The sequence below is a fragment of the Arvicanthis niloticus genome, chromosome 2 (assembly GCF_011762505.2).
Source record: "Arvicanthis niloticus isolate mArvNil1 chromosome 2, mArvNil1.pat.X, whole genome shotgun sequence".
Taxonomy (NCBI): domain Eukaryota; kingdom Metazoa; phylum Chordata; class Mammalia; order Rodentia; family Muridae; genus Arvicanthis; species Arvicanthis niloticus.
This window is the reverse complement of record NC_047659.1, coordinates 92,882,639-92,906,180: the sequence shown is the minus strand read 5'-3', so window position 1 is coordinate 92,906,180 and position 23,542 is coordinate 92,882,639. Positions and strand designations below refer to the sequence as shown.

Below are 23,542 nucleotides of genomic sequence, written 5' to 3'. Positions count from 1 at the left end.
AACTTTTTAAGCAGCGATATTTTTATTTTACCTTTTAAATAACAATGATTTTATTGTATTTTATTATTTTATGTGTGTGAATGTGTTTACTCTCATGTATATGTGTACCTTATGGGTACAGTGCCCACAGAACCCAGGAAAAGGTCACCAGATTCCCCTGGGCCTAGAATTACAGGTGTTTGTGAACAACCATGTGGGTGCTAGGAATCAAACCCAGGTCCTTTGGAAAAGCAGCCAGTAGCCTTAACTACTGAGTTACCTCCCCAGCCCCAACAACAACCTCTGTAAACAACAAGCTTTCATTATGTAAGAATGCATACAGAAATCATGATAATGTTTAGATAAGTTCTCAGTTTCATGACCCTCAGGAAATGAAGCAAGTTACCTTCCCTAGTTTAATAATTAAAGTTTTGTTTTTTCTTTCTTACTTTTTCTGTGTTCATGTGTATGTAGGTACATTCAGAAGTCTGTGTGTCCATGCTCATGTGTATGTAGGTGCATTCAGAAGTCCGTGTGTCCATGCTCATGTGTACGGAGGTACATTCAGAAGTCCATGTGTCCATGCTCGTGTGTATGTAGATGCATTCAGAAGTCCGTGTGTCCATGCTCATGTGTACGGAGGTACATTCAGAAGTCCGTGTGTCCATGATCGTGTGTACGTAGGTACATTCAGACGTCTGTGTGTCCATGCCCATGTGTACGTAGGTACATTCAGAAGTCCGTGTGTCCATGCTCATGTGTACGTAGGTTCATTCAGAAGTCTGTGTGTCCATGCTCATGTGTATGTAGGTTCATTCAGAAGTCCGTGTGTCCATGCTCATGTGTATGTAGGTGCATGCAGCCAGATGTTGATAATGGGTGTCTTCCTTATTCAGTCTTCACCTTATCTTTTGAGGCAGGCTCTCTCACTGGACCTGGAGCTGGCAGCTCCTCTTAGGCTGGCCAGCCAGCAAGCCCACCCCTGCCTCTCCTGAGTTGGGATTATAGGCTCACACTGCTGTGCTGGAGTTTTTATGTGATCTGAAGCAAGGGCGCCACGCCCACTCAGCAAGCACATTAGTGACTGAGTCATTTCTGAGCCCAATAACTATTTTATGATGAAAATTTAAACCTAAGCAACTAATGTATGCACATGTTTACTGAAATTATCAATTTTATTTTGAATTTAGGCAGGCTTTTTTTTTTTTTTTTTTTTTTTTGTATTCCAGACAGGGTTTCTCTGTGTAGCCCTGGCTGTCCTGGAACTCACTCTGTAGACTAGGCTGGCCTCAAACTCAGAAATCCGCCTGCCTCTGTCTCCCAAGTGCTGGGATTAAAGGCATGCGCCACCACTGCCTGGCATCAATCGTGTATTTTGTAATATATACAGGTTGTCTGCATCCACTCCGGTAAGCAGCAGCAGCAGCATGACTATCTAGGTAACCACCACTGTAAGCCTATCTGCTCTTTCTGTTGGGTCTGAGCTTTTCCCTTTCGTTCACGCCACAATGTCCTCCTTTGGATTAAGCCTCACCAAGCACATTCCTCATTATTAAACAAGTTAAATCTTTGTAGGGTTTGGTAGGGAAGTGTAGATCTGGTCAGCTTGCCTTTAAAACTTAGTCACCAATACACTGTACAGTGTTTGCTTAGAAAAGGGAGCCAGCCATCCTGTCCTCATTCCTCCTGTTCTTATTCAGTGAGCTCTACGTTCTGAGCGTGTTAACAGATGCTCATACCTGACAGATGTAAGGAGATCGTCTGTGATGCCTCCTTCAGTTAAATAATCAAAGTAGTGTGAGCTCCCTCTCCTTGGTCCTCTCTGGCTATAATAGCAGTAGGGAAAGCCTTTAAAATTTCATGGCAAATGGTTACTTTACCATATTACAAAGGTATGAACTCAGCACAAGAAACAGAATTTTTTTAAAATAAAAGACATGTTTCAAGTACCTAACATTTTTTAAAAAATGTTTGTTTTATTTTACTTTGTTTAATTTGTAAGACAGGGTCTTTTTAAAATAGTATTTTTATTCTTTGTGAGTTCCATATGCTCACACGATGTACTTTGGTCATGTTTACCCCTAGCTCTTCCTGCCTTTTATCTCCTCCCCAATTTCATGTTTGTTTGGTTTTTTTTAAATAATAGCTCACTGAGTCCATTTGTGGAGCCTGGTCAAGCTGCCAGGGATCAAGGCCCTGAAGAAACCAGCTCTCCTTCCCCTGGCAGCCATCGGGAGCTGTCAGCAGCTCCTCAGTTAGGGGCGGGGCTCTGAACTCCTTCTCATTCCATGCTAGAATATTGACCGGATCGATCTTGGGCAAGGAAGCATGGCTGTTGGGCGTGCTCATGTCCTGAAGACACTGTTCACTGTGCTCCTACCTGACCTCTAGCACGGACAGTCTTCCCACCCCTCTTCTGTGGTGCTCCCTGAGCCTTAGTGAGGAGGGGGTATGATATGTAAGTTCCATTTACGGCTGAGTAACTCCATACACACTTGAGACAAAATCTTACTATTTTATAACCCAGTCTGGCCTCAGACCTGTGGTCTGCAGCTTCATGAGTACTGGAACTATGTGGGTAAAAGCTACCGTACTTGGATTTGTGTGGATTTATTTATCTGTTTATTTTTGTGTCTATAGTATGTGCGAGTGCACATATGTGCATGCTGTGTCATACATGTGTAAGTTAGAGGACAGCTTTGGAAGTGGATCCTCACCTTTCATCATGTTGAGGCAGCATCTCTTATTTTTGCTGCTACACTGATTATTTTAGGCTAGCTGGCTAGTGTACTTCCTCTGGGTAGTTCTCTTGTTTCTTCTTTGTTGTAGGAATTCTAGAATTACAGACATATACCATTGTATCCAGCTTTTTAACATGGATTTCAGGCAGGTAAGTTGGGTCACCAGGCTTGTCTTTTACCTGTTGAGCCATCTTTAGCCCACATGAATGTATTTTTAAAGAAGATTTTTTTAAAAATTTGTTTTGAAAATCACTATGTACAATTTTTGAAGATATGAATACCTCCTTCAGAATATGCATGATGGCCCTACACAGGTTCATGTGTGAAATGTCTGAGGATGATTTCTCAGTGGGAAAGCATGCCCTCTTCCCCCAATAGAGGCCTTAGAGCATAACAAGCACTGAGCTGTTAGGATCGGAGGCCAACATTCTGTTTTAGCAAAACCCAAGTAAGCTGAGGTTGGTGTGACTGAAGTGTGTTGTTAAGTGCCAAATAGCACCTAGCACCAGAGAGCTCTATGTGCATGGAGACTTGAGGTCTTGGGTTGCTTGAATTTAGATCGTGAGTATTTGCCTGGTCGTGGACTTACAAAACCAGCAGGCTTCCAAAATTGCAGCTGCAAGTGGAGTCATAAAGAAGGCTTTGTTCTAGAACAGAGAGATTCCAAACTCTTCATCTGCTCCTTTTCACTTTCTAGATGAGACTATTGGACAGGAGCGTGGCTCTTGGGAAGCTTTTTTCCAGGAAGTAACTGTGATGAGTCTTAGTGGTCAGGGAGGCTCAGGGCACACTGAGTCATAGAAGTAGAGCTGTCATCAAGCTCCAGGTGAGCCACTCCTAAAAGTGGGCACTTTCCAGGACCTCCACAAGAGCACTGTGAAAGCTCCGTGCGGTTCTCCATGCACTGCTCCATGCAGTGCTCCGTGCAGTGCTCCCTGTAGTGCTCCGTGAAGTGCTCCCTGTAGTGCTCCTGTGTTCAGTGTAACACAAAGCAGCTGTTCATTAAACATTGAAGTTATCACTAATGTTATGTATACACAGTGAGTGCTCACTAAGAATTTGTTGAGTGAGGACATGAGTCAGCACGGACGTACCTCAAGTTATTTAGAAGGATCGCTATTGTGAGACCACGAGATTTTATTTTTTATAAAAAGAGGGTTTTTTTGTTTTTGTTTTTGTTTTTTCAGGGCTGGGAAGATGGCTCAGTGGTCAAAATGCTTGCTGCATAAGCAGGGGACCTGAGTTTGGATCCCCAGCACCCATGTAAAAGATGAGTGTGGCAGTTCATGCCTGTAGCCCTGGGTGGCAGAGACAAGTGGCTCACCGGTCAGTCAGTCTGACTGAAGCAGTGAACTTCAGGTTCAGTGAAGAGACCTGTCTCGAAAGATAAAGAGGAGAGTGATAAAGGAAACCACCCAGAATCATCCTCTGACCTCCATATGTGCACACACAGGTCAGCACAACTGTACACACATGCACACGCGCGTGTACACACACATACAAACATGGTAGGGCAAGGAAGAGAGAAAGAAAGAGGGTTTTTTCCCCTATTTCAAATAAATAAGCATTAGTGTGTACTTTATTATTTCTTTAAAATAGAATAAATAGAATTACCACGTCAGAGGTTGTCAGCATTATAAGCTCTTGCATACTGCAAGAAAGCCCAATATAAAATCATGCTTGGTATAGGTTTATTGGGTTTTTGAACTTTACCAATCTAACAAATCTGAAACGGTCTCTTATGGTTTCTTTCTATAACTTTTTAAAATTGTAACTCACAGCACTTGGGAACGGGAGGTGAGAGGATCAGGAGTTGAAGACTGCCTGGTTTCTACAATACGGCTGCATCTCAGATAAGAGAATTTAGTCTTCGTTTGTTTGTTTGTGGTTTTGTTGTTTGTTTGTTTGTTTGAGACAGGGTCTCAGTATGTAGCTCTGGCTGGCCTAGAACTCACTCTGTAAACTAGACTGGCTTCAGACTCCCTGCCTTTGCCTCCCAGGTGGTGAGATTAAAGGCACATGCCACTATGCCCAGCAAATAAAATAACCTTTTGACCACAATGCAGTCGAGTATTTCTGATATATTTAAGAATATGCTAAAGAAATATATATCTCTTTGTAATGATTTTTCCCACAAACAATTAAGACCTGCAGTATACTACTAACATCTCTATCAGGCAGTAGCCAGCGTGGTTCATGAGAAGAAAAGTCAGCTGAAGCCTATGCGGGTGGGATTTCTTTGATTTAGATGAACCATTAATAGGGATGTTAGGTAATAACAGTTAATTTCTAAAATATGTTCAGTTTCCCATTGATACAGATTCACTCTAATCTGTTATTCTTGGTGTAAAAGATGTCTTTAGGAAAAATGTTCTAAGAGAGTGGACAGAGGAAATGATTGCTGGGTGAAAATCCTAAGGCTTGATGTCTGTGTGCAGATCTGTGCCAGACAAGCAGATGTGCCTGGTGCTTCTGAGGACACAAGCAATGGCTGAATGGAGATTTCTGGTGACAGCTGTGCGCTAGTCTATGCTGTCCGTTTCTAGACATCTCAGCTGAGAGAAGCTTCTAAGAGGGATCATGTTAGGCCTAGAGACTATGAAACCTCCTCAGTGTTCATGGAGCTTTTCAGCATCTCTGGTGTTTCACCGTCTGTAAGGCCTCGTGTGTTGTAGAAATCATTTCATCTCAATCCGGGGGCTTTTAACCCGCCTTTAATCATTCAGTCCCTGGACAAAAGACACTATCAAAATAAGCCTTAATCAGCACTAGAGCTGGGCAGATATCTACCCTCTATGCTGTTATGTCTACTTCCCTATCAATAACCCTGAATTATAACTTGCTGTGTTCCATCTGGGCTGCTATGAACTTCAGTTGGCCAGCCCTCATGCCCATGTTTTGAAAATTCTTACCCCATGGTGTCTTGCTCTCTCCCCATCTCCTGATTCTCCTCAGACTCCAAGGCCAGGAACCCTGAACCCACACCTACGTCTCTTCTGCCCAGCTATGGGATGTTGTCGGCATCTTTAGTTTTAAATTAAGAGCAAGGTGACATTGTACATGCAGATTCTCTTGCCCCTGGGGCAGCCAGGCCTTGGGGGCTAGTATTTAGTATTCTAATAGATAGCAAAAGACCAAACCTTAACACTTGTGTTTTTACATGCTCCTACTTCTTTCAGGAAAGAGAATAACTGAATTTGAGTATGTTATATAGGGAGGGGGGAGAGGAATCAGACCATTCTTTTCTATATGAAACTTGTTAAAGAATGGGTCAAGTAGAGGAAATAGCTTGAGACCATGGGAGAGAAGTCTGGAGACTTCTATAGAAACGACCACATTTGTGTTTTTGATGTGCTGGACTGTAAGAAAAGCACTATCTAGAAGGAGCCTTCTGTATTTGTCCCACCTCTGAGCAGCTATATGGAGTGGGATATATATATATATATATATATATATATATATATATATATATTATAAAATATATATTATAAAAGATGTCAAGACTGCACTTCCTTAAATTAAGAGGGAAAACATGTGCTTTAGGGAAGCAATGAACCCTTCTTTAATGCCATAATGAATGTGACCATTTAGTAGTTCAGGATCCTCTTGTTGGCAACAGTTTGTTTGTTTTCCATTAAAACTGACACCACTTTAGAATTTGCAGTTGAGGTCTGTTTGGCTCAAAGCTCATTTCCTATCTGGCCCTGTCTGTGAGTCAGTGAGAGGACGGCTTACTTCTGATGGCTCTTTCTCAGACCAGCCATGTCTAGAAAGCCTCAAAGCCTGACTGCATTTTTTTTTTCTTAAAGAAATCTACTACATGGAAGAAGCAAGAATTCATTTTCTACATTCAAGACAAAGAATCTCTTGCCTCTTCAGGAGCCACATGTACTGAGATGGTCTGTGCCTCAGCCTGGAGCTGAAAGGACCTGGTGCTCCGTTCCTTACAGTGTGCCACATACTGACATCTGGAATGTAGACCCGTGAAATACCAGTGATGGTACCAAGCCACCCACCGTTCTGCTGCAGGGCAGGCTGAAGGCATCATGCCTCCATGGGGGAATTTTAAACATTTCTTATGTAAAAGAACTCCCCCATTAACAAAGAAATAGAGATGTCCCAGATAGTGTCAGGAAGATGCCCATGAGACCATCCCCTTGACTAAGATGTGGCCACGGACTTCTCCGTGCCAGTGTAATCTTTATGTCTTTAGAGGAACAGAGACATTCACAGTATTCACTGGCTGTGAGGACAATGACTTCGTTCTATGCTTTCCTTGTTTAAAAGAATTTTCTGTTTCCGTGCCCTAGTATTTTGAATGATTTACAGTTCTATATTGATTAAATAATAATTCATTTGTTTCCTAACTTTATTGATAAAAGCTAGCTAGGATGACTGATCAATATAGGAAAATCATGATGGGTTAGTACTGTAATTCAGGCGTAGAAAAAAAAAAAGATATTTTACTTGGGTTGTGTATCAAAAGCATGTGATGTTTCCCAGGTCCTACCACTCCTTTTTGAGGGACTCCTGTGACTCTGAACACTGAGACTAAAAATGAACAGCCTTATATAAACCATTCGTTGTGCAGAGAAACAGGCTAGTGATTAAGAGTGGAATGGCTTAAATGCAGAGCTGAAACTACTGACTCCCGTTTCCCATATAGCCACTAGTGAATGTGAGTGTGGAGGGAAGGGTCTGGCGGGGCTCTTCTAGAATGAAGCACTGGAGCACTGGCTCCTTTTAAAGAACAGATAGTGTTTGAATTAATGCTATGTTTTATAAGTAGATTTCCATCCTAACAAATACTCTATCTCACTTATAATTATATATGTTGTCACTGTATGTTTTCCACTGTATGTAGTGTTGTAGACTGCAAACTTTTACCAGGTTTAACATTTCTCAAATGGATAAATGTCTTAGAGGACCTGCCTTTCTCTAGGAAGACATTCCCTCTCCCAGGAGGTCTGCAAAGGGTGCAAGTCATTACCTTGAAACCTGGCCAGCCCTCAAAAAGTGACATCTGCGGCCTTTGTGAGACCTTTAGAAAAACATAGGGCTGGATCTCTACCAAGAGAGCCAGGTGAGTGGATGCAGAATTTGCATATCTGAGTCTGAAGTGAATCTGAAGTGGATGCAGATCTCGTATCTGTGATGTTCTCCACTGTTGAATATTAAATCAGCATAGTAATAGGTGGTTCATAGAATGTGATTGCTTCAAAAGAGTCAGTCCTGTGTGGACATGTAGCAGACAGTCTTCAGATCAATGCACGAATCTCTCTCTCTGTGGCATATTGGCGTCAAGAGCATGACTCAGACATGAGGAAATCATACATTGGGGAGGTAAATACTATGATTTATCTGAAAGATGAACGTTTTATTTAGAATTTATGAGGTATACTTTATAGAAGACAAAATTTTTTCATAGCAAAAACTGGAAAAACTATACCTGTCAAAGAGACAAATTCTACCGTCTAGAATCAAAATCCAAGTAACGGAATTGAGAACACAGCCCTCATATGGACATTGATGCAACATAAAGCGATGTAGCATTGCAGGTTCTGATACCCAGAGTTTTATTTTTAAAACATATGATGTATATGTGTATCTACATGTAGCAACAAACTTCCATCATCAAATCTTTAATCTGTTTTTGTCTTGCTAGGGAAAGATAGTGTATCTGTCTTTCAAAATTTCTTAAATAGCAATAAAAGGCATCCAGTCACCACTGTGACAATTAGCAGGAAGGTGTGAACTTGGCAGAGAGCTGGAGAGGGCTCTTCTCTACCCAACAGCCCCAGAAAGAACACTGGTGGCTCTGTCTTGTTCTTTGTCTCGGCTATTTTATGTCACACTTAACTGTTAGGTCTTAGAATCATTCAACTATTACTGATGAGGAAATATATTTTCTGTCTGTGTGTGCAATTAGAACATTTAAGGAAATCTTAAATATGAAAAACAAAACAGCTACTATAAGGAACCCTTTCTCATACAAGTGGTATGTACACCAGTAGGTAATAAGGCTTAAATTTTTTCTTATTAAAAATATGACCATGATTTGATTAATACATGGCACAAAACTTGTAGGTTCATAGACTGAAATAATAGAACAGAGCTAAAGTTGACATTAACCATAAATAAATATGAAGTACTGAACTTAGTTTCTAAAACTCAACTCTGGGTACTGTAAGCTGAGGAAGACACTCAGAGTATATATAGCTGGGTGGGAGACTACTTGGGCAGCACGCAGGCCCAAGCCCCATTACCACAGAAACAAACAATGAAAAAGTCAAATAAGAGAAAAACAAAGCAAGCCCCACAACAAAATCCAGGGTGAACAAGATTGCATTTTATAAGAAAAGACCCACATGGTATAAGCTATAAACTTACCATAAAGCAAGGTGTTAGAATCTAGCCTTGGACAGTTCATTAAATTGAATTTAAAACAGCAGAAGTTTTTTTTTTTTTTTAAACATTTTAACAAATGTTAAACAATTACTTCATATGAAAAACACACCCATCCATTAAGTTTAAAAAAAGAAACACAAACATTAAAAGTAATTCATAACAAAACAAACACCCCACACACCAAAAGTTTGAAAAAGAAGGGGATGTGAGAATATCGCTTAATGCAGACTCCTTGACTAGTGTTGGTGGATCCACCAAAACAAACAAAAATCAAGACAATGTCTAAGCAACTTCCAACTCAGCTTGTAAATTCAGAAACTTCTACCTATGTTGGACTTGCAAATTTTCCCAATGAAGCTCAGAGAGAGAGAGAGAGAGAGGGAGAGAGAGAGAGAGAGAGAGAGAGAGAGAGAGAGAGAGAGAGAGACCTCCCTCAGTGATTTGGGATTTGAGTTCACACCTGATGGTCTCATAAGCACCCTATTCCTGACTGATCTCCACTCAGAATTGTCCCTGGGGCCTCAGGTGGTGGTGGACACCTGGTTATGGAGACACCATTGACTACGAGGACCGATTTAATGTTATCTTCTACCTTGCTGAGCAGTTTGAATGCTCCCTGTATGATGAGAGGGCTCTGGACCAGTGGCACATCACTGATAACGGGGTGCACATGGGTAGAAGCCCTTGGATGCTGCATTTATGAAAGAGATACACAGTGAGCCGAATGATGTGGCTGTCACTGTGAAAGCTGACATTTTTCACTCCGTGGGAACATGAGCAACTGGAGAATAGGAGTTTGGGTGAAACGGAGCATATAACATCAAAATCTACCATTTACCTGATACAGAAGATTTTAAAGAGCAGGCTGGGCTTTTTAAGGCCAGGGTCTCATTTTTTCTGGTTTTATCAAACTAGTTGATTAAAACTAAGCCAAGGTCAAAGGTCACTTCTGCTGGAGGGGTGTTGTGGATGTTCGAAACACAGAAACTGACTCTCTGAACTGTAAATCATTCCCATCATTAACATGTAGAATCCCCAGGAAGTAACCCAGGACCTTCCCCTGAAGGGAGGCTGTGGAGAAGTAGAGAACAGGAATTCCAGTAAAGACCAGACCTTGCTGGAAATGGAGGCTGAACACCACGAGCAGGAGATGGTCTCCAGGATGTGGGCACAGATGTGGGCAGGGTGGTGACAATGACTGAGGAACCCTAGGGCATCATGTGTTTGCATGTTGAGTTTGCATGTTAAATACTCTCGGATAAAAAGAAAACATTTCAAGTGAGTGTCACAGCTTGATTTTTCTTAAGCTTGTATATGCCCCACCCAAATTTAAGTACCTGTGTCTAAAGAAGTCATTTTTAAAAATCTTGTGTGTGTGTGTGTGTGTGAGAGAGAGAGAGAGAGAGTGTTTATATGAAGTTTTTTAAACATACATCTTTCATTGCTACGTTACAATTTATATTTTGTGAGGTAAACTATCATTTTCTTCCTCCTTAGTGACTTATGTTGGAATTTACTTCTAAGAGTCAGTCAACAGGTCTACTTGGTAGTGAATTTCATCGCATTAACTGCCCTGTTTAATCATCCAGTGGCCCTCCTGGATTTTATCTGGGACAGTTTGATTCACTCAAGGTTGTTCCTGTGTGGTAGCCTTGGACCTGTGACACAGAAGGCTGTGCATACTTGGTGGCTGGATATTTGCTTATTATACCAAAGTCACAGTTTGAAGTCTCCTAACTTTTTTAGCTGCAGAGCATCTAACACCTTTTTTTTCTGCCATAGTACAGTTAATTTATTTGCACATTTTCCATTAGCCAGGTAGAGCAGAGGATACCTCTCCAATGAGATGTATATTTGCAGTTAAACAGCTTTTAATAGCAGGCTCAAGGCCTCTGGAGTCTGCTGCTAGATCATCTTCAAGTCTTTGTGTGGAGAACTCACCACAAGGACATTTGTAATGCGGCCTCCGATTATGCTGTGCTGTACAGAAAATCAAAGCAAATTCACATTCTAACAAGAGTCTTTATATAATAAGAGTCAATAAATTATTTTTACTCAACTAAAAAGCCAATAATTTTTTAAGAAGCCAAACTTTTAGTATTTTATATTGAAACTTAATGCGTGTCTATGATCGCAGATGCAAAAGCTCCGCCGAGGCAGTGGGAGTCATAGTCCTTGGCTAGCAGGGCCCAGACCTCAGCTTGTCACTGGGCATCACTTCTGCACAAAAAGCCCCACAAAGCCCAAGTGCCCACCAGGTTTGTTTTTTCTTACTGTTCCCCTTTTTCTATGATTTTCTGTTGAGAGGGAAACAGTGGTACTAATTTTTTCATGTGTAGGCTGCCTTGTCCATTTGCAGCCCTTGGCATTCTCTTCAGTGTGTGCAGTATAAATGTCTCCATGCGTCCTGTGAAAATGAAAGGCCTTTCAGAGCTGAAGCACAGGCAGGTGATCAGAGCCACCAGGCTGCGGTTCTGCCACTATGGCCCACTTGCCCCCTGCCCTGCTATTGTCCTGCCTTCCTATTTCCTAATGTCAGTTAGTGGCCACAAAAGGAGGTGTGGAGAGCAGGGCCATTCCGAGCTTTCATTTCACCATAGCTGAGAGGTCCAGCAGGAGAAAACACTTGACTCCTGATGAAACAGGGATTTGGTTGTTGCTGGTTTTATTTTATTTTTACATTTAGGCCCAAAAAAATGAAGTGCTAATAATGTGAAATTTTAAAAATGCTAGTTATAAAGCTGTGCAACAGAAAAGTATCTTGTTTTTGTTTTTAAAGTTTTAGTAGTGGCGGGATGGCCCCCTGTTTAGGAGCTAATCAGGCTCTGGCTGAGGATGATTCGGTTCCCCGCACTCATAGTGACTGTGAAAACCACCTGTGGGACTGGGCTTGCCTTGCTTCCCTTTGCTTCCCATTCAACCTAAGCTGTTTCTGAAATAATTACATTAAAAGAGAGAGAGAGAGAGAGAGAGAGAGAGAGAGAGAGAGAGAGAGAGAGAGACTTTTTAAAGCTATTTTTAGATTTATAAGTGGTTGTAAGAGATCATATAAAAAGACCCTGCATACCTTGTATCCAGTTTCCTCTATGCAATAAAGTCTTTGGGAACATTCTACAAACCCATAGTACATCATCCCAACCAAGATGCTGTCATGGACACAGTCAAGATACAAGATACAGGGCATTTTTATTACTATGTGTTTCCTTCTTATGTCTTTCCACCAACACCTTCCTCTCTCCACGCCCTGCAGCCCTGATACTTGGTATCACTCATCTGTTTCCAAACTTTGTAACATTTTCTTTTAAAGAATGGTATAGAAAGGAGCTGTTCCATATATAGGCTGTTGGAATTTTTTTCTGCTCAGAAACCTCCTCCAAGGTTCATCTAGGCCATTGTATCAGTAATTAATTTCTCTTTATTGACAAGTTTTCTATGGGTTTAAGTATTACCTACTCAAGGATGGCTGGGTTATTTCTGTTTTTCAGCTATTGTCTCTAAGGCTGTTGTGAGCAACTTTATAAAGGAGTTTTATGAATAGGAGTCTTCATCTGTCTGGTGGGGATGGCTAGATTTTGTAGTAACTTTATAAGAAAGCAACAAATGACCTCCTGGAGCATCTATACCTTCATCCTTTTCCACCAGCAGTGTGGATGTCCCAGTTTCTTCACATCTTTGCCAGCATTTTGTGTTGTTGCTGTTTTTATTTTATTTTAACCATTTGACAGATGTGCAAAAGTATCTCATGCCTTTGAGGATTGAACTCAGGGCCTTGTGCACATGAGGTGAGTGTTCTTCCACCGAGCTGCAGCCCCACCCTGGGCAGGGGCTTTAATTTGCATTCCTCATGCTTAATGAATTGCCTTCCTTTCATGCCTTCATCTGCCGGCTATATATCCTTGTTGGTGAAATAGCTGTGTGTGAGCTTTGTCCATTTTCTAATTAGCTTGTTTGTGTGTTTACTGTGGGCTTTGAACAATCCTGCAATCATTTATAGCAGCATGCTATCCACACTTTGGACTCCTCTGTTTTCCCGATTCCCTGCTTGCCATAACCCCCACAGCCTCATTTATGTGACTTATTGTAGAAGCTTGGGAAAGTAGTTGTAGAACAAAATGAAGGTTCTCTAGACTCACTGATGCCTAAAAACTTTTTAAAGACAGTAGAAATTTTTACCTGTTTAAACTGTGAAAATCAGTAATATAAATATTTCAGTACTTTAATATATTCACATACTTGGGTAATCATTATCAGTATGTAAATTCAAAATGTTTTCTTCCTTTCTCCAAAGAAATAGCGTATCTATTAGCAGTCACCTCTCATTTCCCAGCCCATCTTTGTGAACCTGCCTGTATTCCAAGGTATTTTGTACATGTATTATCGTGTCATATGTGACCCTTGGCATTTGGCTTTATTACTTAGTGTGTTTTAAAGACTCTTTCATGCTGTATAATATATTAGTTGTTATTTATCTTGTGGCTGTATAGTACTCAATTCTGTGTGTACCCTGTATTTTATCTATTTATCAGTTGATGAATGTTATTTATATATATTTTTGTGACTGTGAATTATGCTGCCATATGCGTTTGTGTCCAGGGTTGTTTCTTGCTGTTTGTTTTGGGGCTTTGTGGTACTGGGGATCGAAACCAGGGCTGTGGGCATGCCAAGTAAATGTTCTTTCTTCTACTGAGTGGTTCCTCAACCCATAGATATACTTTAGTTCTGTTCTGTTTCCCCCCACCCCCGGCCCCGGCTCCGGTCCCAGCCCCTTGGTGCATGTGTTTGAATTCCTCTTGGGTGTGTATTAGGAATGAAATTAGTTTCTGGGTGAGATGGTGACTTTGCATGGAGCCTTGGTAAGCTATCTGCGGATACTGCTGTGCATTTGATACCCCACCAACATGTATGAGAGTTCCAGCCTTCACGTCCTCACACTCATATTTTATATGGTGGCTACTTTGATTTTGTGTTTGAACACCCTAGTGAAAGAGCAGTTCTCCTTGGCTTTGACCCCTAATGCTACTGAGTGATGCTGTTGAGGGCTGTTATATGTGCTGACTGACTGGCCACTAGAGTTCTCTGGAGAAATAGCTACTTAAATCCCTTACCTATTTTTAGATTGGACAGTCTTTTTGTTGTTGAGCTGTAATATTTCTTTATATGTTCTGGATACTACACTGTTCTCAGAGATATGATATGCCCTGTATTTCACTTTCTTGGTTTTTTTTTTTTTTTTGGTTTTGTTTCTTTTTTTTTTTTTTTTTTTTTTTCGAGGCAGGGCTTCTCTGTATAGCCCTGGCTGTCCTGGAACTCACTCTAGACCAGGCTGGCCTCAAACTCAGAAATCTGCCTGCCTCTGCCTCCCAAGTGCTGGGATTAAAGGCGTGCGCCACCACTGTCCAGCTTGTATTTCACTTACTTAATGTCATCTATTAGGGTATGAATATTGGTGTTCCTCCATGGTTCCTATGTTAGAAATTAATTATTTAATTAATGATTAATTATTTATTTAGTTAGTAATTTAATTTTTAGTGTTACTGTATCAGAAGGTAGGAACATTGGGATGTGACTAGGTACTGAAAGCTCTACCCTTATGGTAGACACTCAGAGGCACTTGGGAGAGAAAATGCACAGAGAACAAAGATGGTCTTCCTCTGGGAGGAACCACCCTGCTGATGCTCTGATGTTGGCCCTGTCGGCCTTCAGAACTGCAGAGTACATATATTCTGTTATAACTTGCCCAGCTTTGGGTATTTTTGTAGCAGCCCAACCAGACTAAGACACTGTCCTTTGAAGACAAATGCTTGCCCCATTTTTAATCTGACCGTGCACATTTTTCTAAGCTTTTCCCATGGAGGAGTATCTATCTCTCCCTAGTTCCTTTAGTCTGAAGAGATGAACTAATATACCTTCCTCCCTAGGAAAGCTGAGGTTCTTTGTTATAAATTCCTTAACTTGTCTCAGCTTGCTAAATTTCTCAGAATTTTTACTTTCTTGTCTCTACCATACTATAAAATTAAAAAAAAAAAAAAAAAAAAAAAAAGCCTGTGATGGTTCTGTTCATGCTTGCAGCAGTAAAACCCCAAGACAAAGCCCAACGTATATGCACTGCCTGTGATGCTAGAATTCAGGAAGGAGGCTGAAGCCAGGGCACAATGAGTTTGGACCAGTGTGAAATACACAGCAAGATCCTTCTTGGAACAAACGAAAAGTATACCCAAAGTTATGCTTAGATGTTCTTTTCTGCCTGGTTCTTCCTATCCCTGCTTTTTACACTTTAGTTCTAGAATTGTTTTCTCTCCCTTTTCTGACATGTTCCCCCAACTCTGGACACCTCTTCCCTGACCTCTTACTGGCTAGTTTGCTCCACGATGCCCAAGAATGCCTGGCTTCCTGTGGAAAGTCTAGATAAGACTCTTCCTTTCCACCAGAGGGCACTCTCCAATCTCTAAATCCTATTTGTGATGACCCCCCCCCCATTATTCTGTGAGGCTATCCTACATTATAGCTATATAAAATAGATTTTAAGATACAGCCTAGAGACTTACTCATTCCCAGATCCTCTCCAGCTGATGATCCCAGAGCTTTGAGTATTTCTTGACATTTTGGGGGTAGGGTGGGGTGGGGTGGGAGGGGATGAAGTATTACTGATTTAATATGGATTAAAAACAAGAATCCAGGCACCCACATCCACGGGGAAGAGTCTGGAAAAGATTAGGCAGAAAACAAAGGTACTTGCATTCTGGGTAGTGAGCAAAAGTGCTGAGGTTTAAAACCTTTTCCTGAACGTCAGTAGCACCTTTGAAAAGCAATCAGGAGACTGAAAAGAACAGCGGCTCTACTGCTGAGCTTATGCTAAGGGTTAAAAATATAGACCAGTATAGAAAAAGCAAAGTCACCTCCCCTGCCAGACTGAATCACCTCTTCTGATGGCTGGCCCAGAATCAATGTGAAGGGCGCTATGTTTGCCTCCTGGGTGCAGAGCCGAGAATGGCGAGTTGCAGGAGTTTGTAAGCCAGAGAGCACCACATGTGAACTGACCTTTACGGTTTAAAAATATTTCCAAATGTAGGTCAGTCTACAGCTTACATCCTATTGACACTGCTGTGGTGGCCTCTTCGATGGCTTTTTATGTTGCTCTTAGTGAAAGATCCCCACTCGAGTCATGAAAATCTGTCGTGGTACTGGAGAGATGGCTCCGCAGTTAAGAGCTCACGCTGCAGGGGACCTGGGTTCAGTTCCCAGCTCCCACACAGTGGCTCACAACCAACCGTAACTCCACTGCAGGGCATTTAATGCCCTCTTCAGACCTCCATGGGCAACAAGGAGTGGTGCCACATACATGCTTGTAGGCAAGACACAGAGTAAAAATAAATCTAAAGAACACTTTTAAAATCAGTATCATGACTAAATCTGTGTAGGCTTAAGGATAGATGCAGTTATGAATTTTTATATTAAAACGCCTTAAGCCAACCTGCTTATGAGGTTTTATTCATTGTATGCTTTGTATTCTTGACTCTGCTGGGTGTTCAAATAAGGAAAATTGTTTAAATATTTACCTGTTTGGGCTGCGTGTCTGAGGAATAATTTTGTTGTATTAGTTCTTCAGTCTGAGCAGAAAAAGTCACGTTCTTTATTATTTTATCTTCTGAGTTATTTGAATTGACTTCTAAATTTAAGTTGTTGAAAACTGCCACATTACTCCTTATTTCTACAAGATTATATACATAAGGCTATTTGACACATCATATAAATAAATATATATATTAAACTCTATTCCTAACAGGAACCCTTCATCTGTAATAATAATTGTTCAGTAACACTAGTACTAATGGTCCCTGTGATTGTTTTGAATGCTAATGAAGGAGTAGACACTACCTTAGACACTATATATCAGGACAGCCAGGACTACACAGAGAAACCCTGTCTTGAAAAACAAAACAAAACAAAACAAAAAGACACTATATATTCATCATGTCTCTTCATTCCCATGACAATTTTGTGAGACATATTAAAAGGGAATAAAAGGAGACTTTAGTGGTTCACGCAAGGCACACAATCAGCTGAGCCAAGGCTGGACCCCAGGCCGTCTGCCTCCAAGGCCTGACTCGCTTACCCATCGTACCACCATCTTCAGTAACTGTGTGTCCTCTGTGGTGCAGATGAGACCCAAGCTGTGCACATGGTATGTGTGCAGTGCCATCCTGTCTCTGTTTTTATTGTGCAGTGAGCCCAGAATGCTGTACCCACAGCTGGTGTTCATTCATTATGGTGTGGGAATCCAAAAGCCATTCATCCCCAGAGCCTCCTGTGTGCAAGGAATTACATCATTTTCATTACCAATCTTTAAATTCTGGGACTTAAGATATATTTGTTATTTGGATACTCAACATAGTTACTTCTTGTTCTAAAAATTAGATCTGAAATAGAAGCAATGAGAGAATACTGTGTAATTTTTTATATTATTTCAGGAAGATTTCTTCCTTATTTAATTCTTCCAAATTTTATGGCACTCTAAAGGGAGATGAAGAATGGAGTATCATTTCCTTTAAGCTTTTCTTTATATGGAAACACCATCATTTATTGAGTGAGAAAAATAAATATAAATTTAAATACTTTCTGGGAAAAGTTTATTTTCAAGTTTTTAAAATTAATCGTTATAATTGTGTGTGTGTGTGTTTGTGTGTGTGTGTGTGTGTGTGTACTCACGTGTGCATATGTACATACATGTGTGCATGCTTTTGCTTGTGCTGTGATACTATTGTGGGGGTCAGAGGACAAACTGTGGGAGTCGATTTCTCTCCTTCCATCATGTGACTCCTTAGCATCAACCTTTACCTGCTGAGCCATCCTGCCAGCCTCTATTTTTATTTTCCAGTATCTTAAATACATCATTGTATAATTGTACAGTGGACTACCTTGTAGCTGCTAATAAGAATAAGTAGATAAATATATTTTTAGCTAGGAGAGATGTTCACAGTCTATTATCAAATTAGAAGAGTATCAGAAATATGTTTTGTACTCAATTTTTTTAAAGACCAATTTGTGTGAGTTATGTCTCTATAAACCAATAGGAAAAAGCTTGCAGTAAGCTATTGGCTCGCCCAGCTACTGAAGAGTCCCGCCTCTTCCTGACCTATTTGAAATCCTTCCTAAATCAAATGCCAAGGACTTAATCTGTCACTCTGCTTATTTGGTTCTTGTGGGATTATCTGATGCCTTTTTCTGCATTTTAGTAACATTTAATGTCACAATAGGGAGTTCCATTACAGAAGTCCCATACTTATGTATCACTGACTCCCCTCTGGTTTGCTGCCTTCTCCCCTTCCCTCCCCCTCCTTCAGATAACTTAAACAACAGGAAGAACTACAAAGAGATCCTGGTCCAAGGGAGGGGCTGAACCTACATTGATGATATAATTTATCATCTTTTCACTTTAACAAGCTGAATTTTTATTTTGGTGTATTTCTGGAGACCTGAGGAGAGAAACCAGAGCCTTGTGCACTCTAGGCGAGTGCCTACCCCTGAGTTGTGCCCCCAGCCAACCTTTCAGTTTCAAAAGTAAAACTTCTTCTCTCAATAACATGGACTGAAATTGGCTCATTTTGGGGGCTTTACCATAGGCTGCTCTTGGTGTTACATAAACATATGAATATACGGCAGGAAGTTTTGATAGCCTAAATGAAATGCTGCTGTTTTGAGAGATAGACATAAGCAGCACTCACTCAGGAAGCAAAAGATAGTTGAGGGGTCGTCTGTCTTTTAAAATGTCTTCCCTTTTTATATTAGCCACTGCAGCGGTGTGAAATGAGAGCTCGCTGTAGGTTAATTTACATTCTCTGATGATGGTTCACATTTTTTCATCTATCTCCTAACTGGTTTTATGTTCCTCAATAAACGTCTCGTGAGGTTAGTCCCCTGTCCATTTTAAAATCGGGTTATGTCTTGCTGTTGCATTTGTTTGAGTTGCTTGTCTGCTTCGGACTTTAATCTGCTCTGACATGTATGTCTTGCACACTGGAGCCCCCATTTTGTGCATTGAAGTTTTCAGGACGATGCAGTCCTGTGTACCCAGACTGACAAACATTTTGCTTCCTGTGCATTCTTAATTGTTTTACAGTTTGATATCTGAAATTTAAATCTTAAAAATACTTTGAGTTAATCATTCAATACGGTGGTAAAATTCTGATATCTTTGGCTCTGGTCCATTCTATAAGGGTCATTAGCCCCTTTAACTTGTTTCTTCCTTTAACAGTAACAGGCTTCCTGTCACCCACCAGCCATCTTCTCATTTGCCTGAGTCTCCTCTATCCACTTGGATAGGAAGTAGATACTCTCCTTCTTTAGAAACAGTGTATCTTCTAGTCTTAATGTGGACAATGATATCTCCATATCCCCCATGATATATGAAAACTGTGAACAAATAGTTTGTGTAGTCTGCATGTTTCTAATTAAACTCCTGGAAGAAGAAACTTTGGAATTTTCTGTAAGCATGTACATGTTAAAGATATTGATTGGTACCCAAGGGGTTTCTTGAACAATGAAAATGCATTTAAAAATAAGAAAATAATTTTTATCTGCACCAATAAAATCAACAACAAATTCACAGCAGCAGTAGCACAGTGACTCATGGCCGGGTGTTTTATAATAGGACTACGTATACTATTTGCTGTGTATATACCTAACTTGTTCTCCCATATTCCCCATGGACCCCACAACTTGACATCCTGGCAGCCACGTCCCTCTCAGTCTGTCCCCAGACACTTGTGTTTCTATACTTGTCATCTTATCAGTGAGTGATTTGCATACTGCCTTTGAAGTGGAGGATTCAATTATTTGTATCAGAAGTGGGGTGGGGGAGTGCTTGCTAGATATAAATTTGTCTTGTCATTAGAGAAGACCTTGGCAAAAGCTGAAAATATAAAGCAAAGAGCCTTTAACATCCCTCTCAGCTTATTCTAATATAACAAATAAGACTACTTTTAGAAAAGTAGGTAATCTAGTTCAGGCATCAAATATTATGGGATTCTCCATTGGCAGGTGTAACTGTATTGACATGATAGGCTGAGGTAATCATATATTTATGACCTACAAGAAGCACTAAATAATTCAGAGTACAGATGTAAATGATAATATTCAGGCTAAAAGGGTCAGACCAATAGTGACAGACATTACACCTTTACTGCTTTTTATTTTGGTGAAGCCTGGGGCCACCCTACAGCGTTTTTAAGACTGGGCCTCTAGGAGCACCTGTAGGCATTATGGTGTGTAGAAGCCTATACCAAAATCACAGTTGCTTCCCAGTGACTCAAAGCTTGTCACACAGATCTGCCCCAAGACTTAGCTGAGAGGGAAAGAAGTAGAGTAACTGATATCAAGAGAATAGCATGTCTACCTGTGAATACTGTGGGAAGAGCAAACAACAGAGTTACACCTGTCATTCTCAAGAAGTACAGAGTGGAAAGGCACAGATTTGCCTGCTCCTGTGTCTTTGTCAATAGCTGACAAATATAGGATCCCACCGTTGCACTCTCTTCTGAGCTCATCAAAAGCAGAGGCTCTGCCTGGTGAGAGACTGCGTGCTGAAAGGTGGGAAAGAATGTTGCAGTTTGAAAGTTTATGCTGAAGACCGGATACTTTTTCTTAGGTACCCAGAAGCATAGTAGTTCCTTCTTGAGCCAATATGTTTTTAAAATTTGTTTTCATAATTTCATGAGCAGGAACACACACACACACACACACACACACACACACACACACGTTATCCTGTTCCTTTTCCTCTCCTATCAAATCTCCTTTTTTTCTCAAGTCTCCCTCCTACTTTTTGTTTGTGACCCACTACATTTAATTGGGGATTGCTTGGAGAAGCATGGATTGTGGGGGGTTATATACTTGAACTGGTGCAATGTACCAGTACCTACACATGGAATATGTCCCCTATAACCCTGTGCTACCATCAGCTCCTGGGAGATGTCTTATGAGGCCTTCCCCCATCAGTGGAGTGCCAATGAGCCCGTATTTGTGCACCTAGGCTCTGCTGTGAGCTTATGGGGCAACAACCATGTCATAACCAGGAGACAGCATTTCATGGTTTAGGGCCAGACACCCAGTGGTCACGTTTTTCCAACATCTTGACCAGTCATTGAGTCTCAACACTAACCATCACCCACTTGAAACAAAAGCTTCTCCAACCAAGGCGCTGTGAACTGGTATAAATGTTCAGACGTCAGTTTGACATCATGTCCATTTAGCAGTACAATGAGCGAAGCCCCCTCCCCCAAGCTCTCTCACTTTGGTTGCCCCTGAGAACTAGATGCTAATACCCTAGTGCTGAAGACAGTACAGTTTGATTGCAAGATGCAGAGACAAAAAGCTGCAACTGAGCTGTAAGCTCCCAGTCGTGGGCAGTTTTCTTGGTGACAGAAAATGTCATCACAATCTTACCCAGCTTGAACTCTGTGAACTACAATACCAACCTCCCAGGCAAGCTGTGCCTGTCCACTGTTAGGGGGCCGAGGGTAGCCTGCCAGGCAAGACGTGTCTGTTTACTGTTGGGGGTGGGAATAGCCAACTGCTTTCTTGTAATTTAGGCTTAATCCGTAAGAGAGACTCAAATCTTGTGAAAGCCCATGGCTGTTGAGGTCATGGGCCCTTGCAGGGATCCTGGCTCTGTTGTAGTGCTATATTTTCAGAGTGTGAAGTAATCTTTACTTGTGGGGTCTATTTCAGTTTCTGTCTCAGTGCAGGCTCTTTATCAAAGTCTCCTCAGATTCAGATTGGAGAAGTTGGTTTGCTAAGGATGATCTTACTCCTCTCCCTCCTCTCCCTCCTCTCCCTCTTCTCCCTCCTCTCCCTCCTTTCCCTCCTCTTCCCCTCCCCCCTCCTCCTCTCCCTCCCCCCTTTCTCCGTTCTTCCATGCAGCTGAGTTACGTCTGATTTTGTCCTCCTTGGGTTGTCCTCATAGAATCGCCTTCACTTCACTAGGTCATCCTTCTGTCCCGACCTGGAATGAAATTTCTAATGATCTAGATCACCAGGAAACAAATCTTTTTGGCCAAATAAAACATAGTTGTGATACTGTGGTTTGAATTTTTCATGTAAATGTGTGTACAGTTATGGATTTGATAGTCTATGCCCCCACGTATTTTGACTTAAAGTTTTAAAGGTATTTAAAAACATAAAACATTTATCCTAGTTTGATCTTTCCTTAATCTGAGGTCGTGTGTAGGTCGTGTTCGGTGGTGTAAGCAGATATGGTAGGGGGCAAGAAGCTGACTGATTCCGTTTGTCACTACAGAGTCCCTCACTGCCACAGCCCCTTCTCCCCTGGGCTCTTGTATTGCTTAGTTGGCAGACTTCTGAGTGTCCTTAGGCATTCCTGCATGCACTGGCTCTCCCCATCCCTCCCTCTCTCCCTCTCCCACTTCCCCTGCTTTGAAGAGCTGTATGTAAGCTAATTACTACTTGTTAAACTGTAGAACAGGTTTCTTTTCTTCCTATTTCGTAACCAGCTTTCTTCTGTACCTGGCTTGCCTACCTTGTCATAGTTTCCCGTCTTCTTCTGTATCCAGTCTGTTTGCTGCCTGACAGCTCACTATTTACCTTCCTGTCTTTTCCTTCTGTGTGTTTATAGATGCTGTCACCCAAGTCAGTGTATGCTGGCTAGTCTTGTCACCTTGACACAAACTAGAGTCATTTGGGAAGAGAGAATCTCAATTGAAAAAAAAAAAGTCTCCCTAAGACTGCCTATAGGAAAGTCTATGGGGCATTTTCTTGACTGGTGATTGATGTGAGAGGCCCCAGTTCACTGTAGGTCGTGTTACCCCATGCAGATTGTCCTTGATCGTATAAGAGAACAGGCTGAGCAAGCCCTGGGAATCGAGCCAGTCAGCAACACTCCTCCATGACCTCTGTATCAGCTCCTGCCTCAAGGTTCCTGCCCTGCTCAAGATCCTGTTCTGACTTTCCCCAGTGATGGATGCTGATGTGGAACTGTGGGCTTAAATAAATGCTTTCCTCTCTAGCTTGTTCTTGGTCGTGTTATAGCATACCACTAGAAACCCTAGACAGAACTTGGCACCGGGTCATGGAGTATCACTGTGACAGACCTGACCATGTTGTTTTGGGAGAACAGTGGATGGGCTTTGGAACTTCAGGCCAGAAAAATCCATTCATTGGGTGTTGAGAGCTCAGTGGACTGTTCTGTGGGAGCCTGGGAGACAAGGATGCTGTTAGTGGTGCAGACAGTGGAGGCCTGGCCTGTGGGCTTTCATAGGGAAGTTTGAGAGTCCCTTGAAGATTCTAGATCATAGGGTCCATGGAAGCTGGTCACATTTTGAATTAAGTCGTGTGTGATTAGCTGGATCTGAAGAATCTGCTGTGATTAACAAGAAATCAGCACCACTGAATTAAAAAAC

General features: G+C 41.4%; 1 protein-coding gene across 7 annotated transcripts in view; it reads left to right on the top strand.

Moving 5' to 3' along the window:
• Positions 1-23,542, top strand: part of Frmd5 (FERM domain containing 5) — a 282,263-nt gene that overhangs the window by 97,724 nt on the left and 160,997 nt on the right. The window contains exon 1 of one of the 7 annotated variants that reach the window (XM_076929622.1): positions 7,786-7,803. The exons of the other annotated variants lie outside the window; for them this stretch is intronic. The gene's annotated coding sequence lies outside the window, so the exon portion shown is untranslated. Of the gene's footprint in view, positions 1-7,785; positions 7,804-23,542 lie in introns of those variants that run through there. 7 annotated transcript variants of the gene reach the window in all.